This window comes from Palaemon carinicauda, chromosome 23 (assembly GCF_036898095.1).
Source record: "Palaemon carinicauda isolate YSFRI2023 chromosome 23, ASM3689809v2, whole genome shotgun sequence".
NCBI lineage: Eukaryota > Metazoa > Arthropoda > Malacostraca > Decapoda > Palaemonidae > Palaemon > Palaemon carinicauda.
In genome coordinates this window covers 106,028,795-106,039,447 of record NC_090747.1, presented here as the reverse complement: position 1 = coordinate 106,039,447, position 10,653 = coordinate 106,028,795, and the positions used below count along the sequence as shown (strand labels likewise).

The window sequence follows — 10,653 nt, the reverse complement described above, 5'->3', positions numbered from 1 at the left end:
TAAAGACTACAGGATCAGAAGAAAATATAATAGTGGAAATGGATATATTTTAGTTGTTTTGGGGGGATTTTTTATGAGTTTTGGGGATTATTGGGTTGTTTTGGGGGCTTATGGGTTATTTTGGCGATTTTTAGACTAATCCATCTGGCAACACAGTGCTTGATGGTATTCCGTGATAATAATCTTCTTGAAGTTGAATGCTATCCAAATGTGCAAGGAAGTTCACGTGGCCTGATATAATTATTATGGTCTTAATTATGGAGGAATTTCATAGATTTCAGGGAAATATTATCGTGGAAAAATCTGAAAGTGCAATACGAGCAGTTATTCACCAGAATCACCAGTGTCTAGTTGGCAACTAGTTAACTTCCACCAGCCAGTGATTCAGCTTTGAATTTGAAGGTTAGTTTGTTGAATTTTCCAACATTTTAGGATATTTTACTCATATTGTGTTTCCCTTGCAGATCTATTAATATCTGGTTTGTTTCTCTGATAATTTATAGTAATAGAAAGGATGTACAGTAAAAGATCTTGTCCCCAAAGATCATGTTTGCCATACATCCTAGGCTAACTCGCCTATCCTAACCTAACGTAGGTGGCTGAGTTCTAACTCGGCCAGGTCGTCGTAAGATTAAATTAATGTATTTTCTAATGATAATTTGAGAGGTTTATGGCAGAAGAGAAACTTTATTGTTTATTTATTTTAAATATTCTCCAGTGCCTATTCCAACACAGTATCAATGAATCAAAATATTTGTTTGGGAGTCCAAACAAAATTCAACCAGTCTCCCCCACATAATAAAGAGTTAGTTATCTGCGGTAAATATATGATACTTTAATTTCTAGCTAAATATATGAACCATACATTTTTCCTACTCGCCATCTTGTGTGTTTTATGAATTTCTGACCATTATTTTTTGGGCAAACCGCCCGTTCATGAGTTTTTGAACCCCCCTTATATAAAGACAATTATGGGGGACACCAGTGGGAGACCGGGGTTTTGTGGGTGGGGAAACGCCTAAAAACGATTCATTTGCAGCCTTAATAATGGTCAAATGCAAAATAAACATTAGATAACCAGTTGGAAAAATATATGGTTCATGTAAGTGGCTGAAAATTGAAGTATCATGATTATCTAGGATTCACTTCACGTCCTCCTAATGAGTTTTGCTCCGCTGTGCGCTCGTGGAAAAAGGAAAACTGCAAACTCTGTATGTGCTTTACCGGCAAGCGGCAATATTGAGCTGCTCTCGCAATCCCTGTGGCCCCTTATTTCGGAGGTTACTTTTTACTTTCGCATGGGTAACAATAGCTATATACTGAACGGAGAGCGTTTCCATACTAATCAAATGCCGACATAGATGAAATTACACTAAATTTTGAAATAGATTGTAATTTCCTTAAGTTCCCTCTTGGAGACTTCTTTATGTGATGGTGGTTTAAATCAAACTGAAGGGAAGGATGGAAAAAAATGGCTGTTGTTGAACAACATCCGAGAACTTGTGCATAAATATTTGGAAGCTCCTAATTGATTAGAAAATGATAGGTAATGATTATGTCATACAAAAAACAGAAAAGCTGGCTAATGCAAATGCAAGAAATGCCTGCACAGTTACCGCAGTAACTCAACATCAGTCTCCTAGGTGTAAACAATGGACTTAAAGTGAGAGGTAAACTTCACATTGTAATCGACCGATACGTAAGTTATTACGCCCTAGGCCCCATTAAACAAAGAGAAAAATACTCGACCGATACGTAAGTTATTACGCCCCAGGCTCCATTAAATATACTAACACTAGCCAGCACTCGTCCATTTCTTATAGCGAATTTCAGTTTCGCTAACAAATAAAGTATCATATACAGTGAACCCTCGCTACTTCGCGGTTCGACCATCGCGGATTCACCACTTCGCGGATTTTTTTCATAACGCATGTATATACATATATCGAGGATTTTCCGGAAATTTCGAAAATACCGCGATGTGACCGATGGTACGAGATTGGAGAAAGTAAGGAAAATTGAATCATGATTGATTTTCAATATAAATGAAACTTTGAGGAGCAACAAAGATATCATTTGTTAGAGAGATAGAGAGAGGTAAGGAATGGGAGGTAGTGAAAAGTAGCCGACAGAGAGAGAGAGGTAGAGAGAGAGAGAGGTAGAGAGAGAGAGAGGTAGAGGTAGAGAGAGAGGTAGAGGTAGAGAGAGAGGTAGAGGTAGAGGTAGAGAGAGAGAGAGAGGTAGAGAGAGAGAGAGAGGTAGAGAGAGAGAGAGAGAGAGGTAGAGAGAGAGAGAGAGAGAGAGAGAGGTAGAGAGAGAGAGAGAGAGAGAGAGAGAGAGAGAGAGAGTGTGTGTGTGTGTGTGTTGATTTAAATGTAATAAACAAAAAAATTTGGTAGGTTATAACACATTGGTGCTTATGTAATATCAACTGTATACTGTAGACGGTTTGAATAAGTTAAGAAATGGTATAAACGAAACTTTGTTAGTGTATTCGTACACTCAAGAGCGGCAGCTAGACGTCAGCTGATCTAATCACAGCCAAAAGTAAAACAAAAAGAAGTCAACAATACTTAAAACACACCTGAAATTTAAAAACAAAAGTACCCGCTTTCTTAATGTGTAATTAACTCGAGTAGCAATTTTCTAGAATAAAATGATGTTTCCCAAAAAATAGTGGTTTGCTGATGAAATCGGATGCCGTATTTTTAGCAACGATTGAAATGGATATAAACTCTGCATAATTTTTTCGTTTCGTATTTAATTGACACTAAGAAAACTAATTTTAGTTTCTTCATCTATATGTAAGTATTGTATAACACGAAGAGAGAGAGAGAGAGAGAGAGAGAGAGAGAGAGAGAGAGAGAGAGAGAGAGAGAGAGAGAGAGAGAGAGAGAGAGAGAGAATCAGCTGTTGTAATTGAATGCCGTGTTTTTGTTTCGTGAGAATTTCATCGCCACGACTATAACAACAACATACTGTACTGAACTTTACAGTATTATACAGACTACTGTAATATGATAAAGTAAAATATTTGTAATAACCTATTTTATATGAAATGGGGCTATTGTTTTTGTTTAAAATTTACATTTACATACGTAAAAACAACTCTCTCTCTCTCTCTCTCTCTCTCTCTCTCTCTCTCTCTCGTAAATTGTTTTCCTGCTTTGCTACGTATGTATGATTTTATATAGATACGGTAAATAATATTTGTAATAACATATTTTCTAAAAGCTTTTACTGTAATATCATTATTTATCACTTTCATCATGCGCGTTAAATGCCTTCGTTTGTTTACTGAGCGTACTTTATGACGCCGTCGTTTCAGGCGGCGTCATAAAGAAAAACATTTCATTTGGAAGTCCTAAGAAAAATTAAGTAAAACATTGGTAATAACAAAATCAACATACTGTACTGAATAATCAATATAATCGATGCAAAAACTAACCTATACACAGATGTGTAAATGCGTTTGTTTCCTCATTATGATCAGAGAAACGTAAACAAAACATTGGTTGCCATTTTTTATCGTGCTTTTTGGCGTGTTTAGGAAACGCATGATATAAAATCGCCTTTAATATTTGTGCCTGTTTTAGTTTAGGGTACTGTAGTACATGCATTAAGTGTTCTGTACATTAAAGGGTAGTTTGTTAACAGTACTACGTACAAGGGAAGGTTTTAAAAGTCTGAATATACATGATAAATAAATAGGTAAATATGGTGTCACTACTTCGCGGATTTTCACCTATCGTGGTCGGGTCTGGAACCTATCTACCGCGATAAACGAGGGTTCACTGTATTAACCATCATATCCTGGCGAGAGGGGTTGTTTGTGCATACGTATCTATCTAAATGTTTAGACAATTTGACGGGTCGCGTACACTTGTTATGTACGATAGTCACTAACAATCTTTTTAAGTAGGCAAGCCAAACTGTAATTTTGGTATCGATCAACAACCCATTTCCATTTGGATTTTTTTTTTTTTTTTTCCCATATGTAACCACCTGCAGTTCTGTTACTCATAAATTAATTCATTTTATATTTTGTTAATAGCTATTCTTTATCAGTTGATCATATATCGCCATTTATTCACTGAATCCTCCTTCGTCACACCTACTGCCCTCATATCTTCTTTTAATGAATCCATACATCTCCTCTTGGCCCTTCCTCTCGTTCTTCTACTTGGTGGCTCCACGCTTAACATCCTCCTCCCGACATACTCTTCCTCCCTTCTTTCCGTGCCCAAACCACCGAAGTATTCCTTCCCTTGCTTTCTTTTCAAACTTATTTAGGCCTAAATGTGCAATTCCCTTAAGTTATTAATTTCTGATATCCTTCCTTGTTAACCCCCTATGAAAACCCCAATATTTCAATTTCTGCAACTTCCATCTCTGGTTTTTAGTTGAAAGTACAGTCTCTAAACAGTACAGCATAGCTGGTATTGCCCCTTTTTGATAGCTGTTTATGAATGCTTAATATACACTTGGAGGCTGGTTAGTAATATGCTATTTGTTCTGCTCAATTTTAATTGCATTGTCTATACTGTCCACAGTTAACAAGAATATCAAGCATGACATCTGGATAATACATAAGAAATTAACATTAAAGAATATGAAATTGTTCCTACGCGAATACAAACCCTCGTCATTTATATGGGTATACAGTGTTGCTGATTTTCTACGACCAAAACTAAAGAAATCCTGTTAGCCTGGCAACATTTTATGGTTGACCTCTGGACCCATCCATACTGGGTAGCGGTGTCAGACTTTGTGGCTCCGTTCCCACTTTACTCTTGGTCGGAGCTTCGGATGTCTGCTACTTGACCGCTATCCACGTTGTGCTTTTGTGCTTTCTCTTTTTCAGTGATGGGGATTATGAGTGCTTCTCAAGTGTGTATATGGTCATGCCCTGGCCTTGAAGGCCACCCTTTCAGTACCTTTATGAGTTGGGTGGAGGTTGATACACATCCTTTATTTCTAGGGTGTCATGGTAAGGGATGATCGATCAACTCCCCATGAGAATTTTGTTGGGAGTGATTGTCCTCCTTATGAGAAAAGTACGGCAGTCATTACAGGAAGAAAGTTAAAAGTGACCGTTTCCATTCTGCTTCTTCCTCCACATAGGGAAAAAGCAGAATCCTTCTCTTCTGGGTCCTGATTGTTCTCTGTCCGATCCTTCACTATTAGAGCTTCCAGTGGCTCTGGTAACAAAGGATGGCAACCATATGTTCCAGCACGAGTTTGTTTTTGTGTTATCTCAGACTGTGCTCAATGAAGTGGAGAATCCACACAGTGATTATGATTCTTTGGCTTTAGCTCATAATCAGCCAGAAAAGGATTTTTTATAGGAGCCATTAATTTCACCGGATATTTTACTTAACTATACAAACAAGAGTTCTTTATTCATACTTGTCCTGCCATCACCTGAACCCCTGTAAGTCCTACCTGCAATCAAAAGTGAGGAATTTCAATGGATGAGTGTACAACCTGGGTGATTGGTATACTCCCTGCTACCCCCACTACAGTAACTATCGGAGGGTCGTTATCACCTTGCGTAAAAGTTTATGGCTAGATTCCAGCTACGCTGAAATTTACTGTATATCCATAGTAAAGAACTCAGGTTTGTATAGTTAAGAAAAATGTGAATTATTTCCAAATACTGTACAGTAGTTCATTGAAAAAATTGCAGGCAGGTTCTCTCCAGTGTTCCAGCTTAACCCGCTCACCCTCCGCGGTAAATGTGCATGCTGAGTTCGCTCATGAATATCATCCAATCTAAGAGGGGGCCGTTTCTCTCGTCAGGTCGAGAGGGCGTCTTCAGTAGAGTTTTCATCTCCTCAAGCTCCTCGTAAACGAGTTTGCGAGTCCTTGCCTCTTAGCTCTAGCTAATTAGAGCACCCTGGTAATTGTGGCCATCAACTCCCTGGAGTCAAAGCCACTTCTCACTGTGCCCATCAGATACAATGAGTCTCATGAGTGCGAAGCCCTTTGTGGCTCCTCAGGTGTCTGCTTCTTCAGGAATATCACTGGTTTGGTCTATCGATCACGAGCTATGGCAGCGAGCATTCCAACCAAACTAACATTGCGTTGCTTGTCTCCAGCCGAGCACTTCCATCCGAGGGGCGTATGAAATGCAGCTCTGAACTTACCACAAATGCTCTTGTGAATGTTCACACCACCGTTCACTATGCTTTAGCTCGCGACCAAGGAGATCCCAGCCTTGGTGTTTGGGCACACTTGCGTGTTGTTTGGCCACGAGCTTCTGTACCTGATGCGGGTCTCGTTCCTTATCCTGGCGTGCGGATAAGCAGTAGTTTGCCAACGGGAGAGGACTGATCTTGTGACAGGTTCCCTCATGAACATTCCCCTCCAGTAGCTCTTTCGATTGCCTCTCAATAGCCTTAAAACTTCCTTCACTTCAAAGCCTCGGGCACAGAAGGATTCAAACAGCACCATGTGACAGTTTTTTTTTTACCTTGAAAAGGCATATGATATCACATGGAGATATGGTATACTTAAAACAATTCATGAATTGGGATTGAGAGCAAAGCTGCCACTATTCAGTCATTTCTTTCACATAGAGTTTTTCAAGTGAGAGTGGGGGAAACTCAATCTGAGAGTAAATGTTAGGAAGGAGTTCCTCAGGGTAGTTTGCTGAGTGTAACCCTGTTTGCACTAGCAATTAATGGGATATCCTCAGCCATTCCCCGCGATGTTCTCTCAACATTATTTGTGGATGATCTCTCCATATCATTTGCTGAGAGAAAACTACAACTCTCAATTGACAAAATTATCCAGTGGGCCGATATGAATGGATTTAAGTTCTTGACAAGTAAAACTACTATTGTACATTTCTGTCGTATCCGGGGAGCACATCCAGACCCGGATATATACATTAAAGGTCAACGGATCCCATGTGTAGGGGAAGCTAATTTTTTAGGTTTGATATTTGATTGTACACTTACATGGGTTTCTCACCTAAAAGCGTTAAAAGGTAAATGTCTTGAGGCTCTACATCTTTTAAAAGTATTGTCCCATACATTATGGGGGCAGAACGCAATACTATTTTAAAATTATGCAAGGCCTTGATTTTTTCCAAAATTAGTTATGGATTGGAAATATACTCCTCAGCCACCCCAAGCCGATTAAAGATATTAGATTCAATACATCATGCCGATATTAGATTGTACACAGGAGCGTTTAGAACCTCGCCTATCCCAAGTCTCCATGTTGATGGGCCTTTACCGAATGTCTTCTATTATTCGGTGTTGGTTTAGATTGCAGACTCCCAAATTCTTTAGCCTTTCAGACTGCAAGCCTTGTAAGGCACTCAACTTACTTTGAGTTGCACCCAAAATCTCCTCAACCTTATGGCTTTTGAGTGAAACAATGATTAAACAGTCTGGATATAATTAGAAGTAAGGTGCTTCCATTCAAGGTATTATCAACGCCTCCATTAATATTACCTGAGATATCTTTTTGTAAATACTTTATTGGAGTTAAGAAGAATATGACTGACTTAAAAGCCAGGTATCTTTTTTTTTTTTATGGAACATGTTGAAGAACGTAGAGGATCGACTTTTATATATACTGATGACTCCAAATTTGATGCTGGCGTTGGATTTGGAATACATAGTAATGGTTTTAATTGTAGAGGTACACTTCCTCTAACAGATTCCATATATACTGCTGAACTATATGGCATATTAACCGCTATTGAGAAAATAACTTTGGAGAAGGAGGGTAATTTTACAATTTTTAGTGATGCAAGGAGTGTCCTTCAAGCTTTAGAAGTTTTTAATTCTAGTACCCCTCTAGTTTTAAAGATTTTAGAATGGCTTTTTATTATTGGAAGGAGAGGTATAATGGTTAGTTGTTCCTACACTAAATACAAAGACTCATTCTTTACTATAGGAGATATTCTAGCGCGAGCTGGAAAATACGGCAGAAAAACCTTAACAAGGTCGTTAACGACCGGACAGGTAATTACCCACCTGTCAGTGGTGGGGGACTGCCGGTCGGTAGCTGCTGTTTACCTTCAATCGAATTCTAGCCAGCGCAGTGGTAACACCACTGCACCTGCTTTATTTGCTGGCAGACTAGCCTTTCTTTTTTTGACTTTTGATAAATCCTTTATCTTTTTCTTTGTAGATAATGTCCTCTATTTTGAGGAAGTGTTCATGACGCCTATATGTCACCGCTGGATGTGGATCCTCTTTCCCTATGCCCCGTTACGGAGGTCATGGGTGTTCTGCTACCCTGCGGAGGATGGGTTCCCCTGACAAGTATATAGAAGTGGTCTTCACAGTACCTTCTCCTCCTCCTCCTCCACTTCATTGTTCTCCCCTCTTCGGAGGCTAGGAGGGAGAGAGAGAAGAGGAAAAGGAGAGATCGCACTCCTTTGCCCAGTCGTTCTCTCCGGAGTCACAGGCGGCATAGGAGGAGACATAATCGTTCTTGCTCTTCCTCGCCTTCTGCCTCTTCACGAGATGTCTCGCCGCTAGACTAAGCGCTCTCGTCACAAACTTAAGAGCGCTTCCTTCTTACCCTAACATAGGGCATCAAGAGCGTATGCGCCAACATGCGCTTACGCTCCAACAAGAGCATAACTCCATCACGCGCCATGCGCTCACCTGCGCACAAACTCCTGTGCGCCACCAATCTTCTGCGCAATGGCACACTCATGCGCGCCAGTGCTCTCCTATGCGCTCCCACACGCCAACATTCTCCTGCACGTGCGCATACGCGCCCAACACCATCTTACGCGACAGGTTCAACTTTCTACTGTTAGAAGGTCTTCTGACAACGCGCTTAACAACGCGCTAGCGCTTTGCAACACGCCAGCGCTTATCAACGTGCCAGCACTTACCAGCACACCAGCCTTCTCCCGCATCCGCAAGGATATGCGCGCACGCCCGCGCGCCCTATATGATTGCACTATGCGCGCACGCTAGGGAATTTTCTCCTGCGCGCGCGCCCTACGACTGGCACAGATGTGCAAGATAACTCTCCCGCATGCCCGTTTACCCCTTTACCTAGATATTCTCACCGAAGAGACAGGCGAAATACGAAGAGACGTTATCATTCTCGCTCTTTCTCCCCTTCTGTCTCTCCCCGAGACTTCTGCCTCGAGATTATATACACTTTTGCCACAAACCTGAGAAGAACGATCCCTCTCATCATCGTTCTGCCTCGCTGTCATCGTCGTGCGAGGGACCATCTAAGAAACCAGGAGCGCGGCCAAGGGCAAAGCACGTCCTAACCTCGAACCCTCTTCTTTGCATATTAGTTTGAGGGTCTCCGTTTGCTCTAGAAAAAGTCAGATAGAGCGCCTCTCTTTGTTTTTCTCTCTATCTTCAGAGAGATCGCTCTCGCCTTTGAATTCTCGATCTCTGACCCTTTGGGGTCTCGTGACAAGGAAACCTCGGTTTCCCGGTGCGCTATTCCTTCGTTTTCTCACAGGTAGTTGCTGAAACCTCGAGTTTTCGTGCATTTAGTTTCGCTGACACTTCGGTGTCTCGTGACAAGGGAGACTTCTGTTTTCCCGTTGCTCTAGCCCTTCGGGTTCTCACAACACAAACTCTAGGGGCACGCACGTTCACGCTGAACCTTCGGGTTCTCGCAACACAACCTCTAGGGGCACGCACGATCACGCTGAACCTTCGGGTTCTCGTGACACAAGTCATCAAGAGTGTTACTCTTAGGTCAGAGAGTCTTCGGACTCTTGTCACGCGGAGTGTTCGCGTACGCCCATCCAATACTACGCCAATAACAATCAGGAGTTTTACTCTTATGGCAGAGTCTTCAGACCCCAGTCATGCAGGTGTTCGCACACAATTAGCGCTACACACGCAAATCTCCGATCATACACTCGCGGGGTCAATCCCTCGCTCCCGTGTTTCAGACAGGACAACCTCCCTAATTCTTTTGCTCCCTAATGAGTTAAGGATTTTGAGTCTCTCATAAACCTCGAAAGAAGATGCAAGGGTTCTCCCCTTCTTCTCTTCGGTTGAGAGCAGAAAGGAAAAGGGAAACGTGTGAGAGAGGCTAAAAGAAAACACCCAGAGAGCAGCGACGTAGAACGCGATGCTGAGGGCTTCGGCCGCTCTGTTCGTTATCCTGCGCTTCATTTGGCATCTCATGAGCTGCCCATGTTACGAGGTAATACTCGTTGTCAACCTGCAACTTGATCAACTTATTGGGAAACTTAGATTGCTGACAGGAGGTTCGCCTCCAGGGATTAGAGATCCTTCCCTTACGAGGGAGTGATAACCTTCCTCGGAATTGGTCTGCGTGAAATATCCATCCCCCTTCCGAGGGAAAGCTTCCCCACTTCGTACAGTCAGCAACCTTCCCTCCTTCGTAAGGAGTTGCGAACAGCCCAATAAGTTTTACCTCTGCTATCTCGTCCCCGAAGACTGTGCTTTCTCCCATAGAGCTGGGGAAAAGCAAGTCTACGGCTTATGCCTCCTTCGGGGGGAACTTCTCCCTGGGAGTATGCTTGGCTCAGGGCGATGTCCTTCATCGGGAGGACTTCTCTCTCGTTCACAAGAGGAGATTTTTACGCCTACGTTTTTCCCATAAAACTTGGAGAAAACTTGCCTTAGGCGATGCCCTCCTTCAGAAGATCATCTCTCTCATTCGCGAGAGAGA

The 10,653-nt window shown here is 41.8% G+C and overlaps 1 long non-coding RNA gene across 1 annotated transcript in view; it reads left to right on the top strand.

Moving 5' to 3' along the window:
• The first annotated feature begins 138 nt into the window (after positions 1-138).
• The window catches only part of LOC137617346 (uncharacterized), a 36,217-nt gene continuing 25,702 nt past the window's right edge, over positions 139-10,653 (top strand). The window contains exon 1 of the long non-coding RNA XR_011039627.1: positions 139-402. This is a non-coding gene — a long non-coding RNA (uncharacterized lncRNA). The remainder of the gene's footprint in view (positions 403-10,653) is intronic.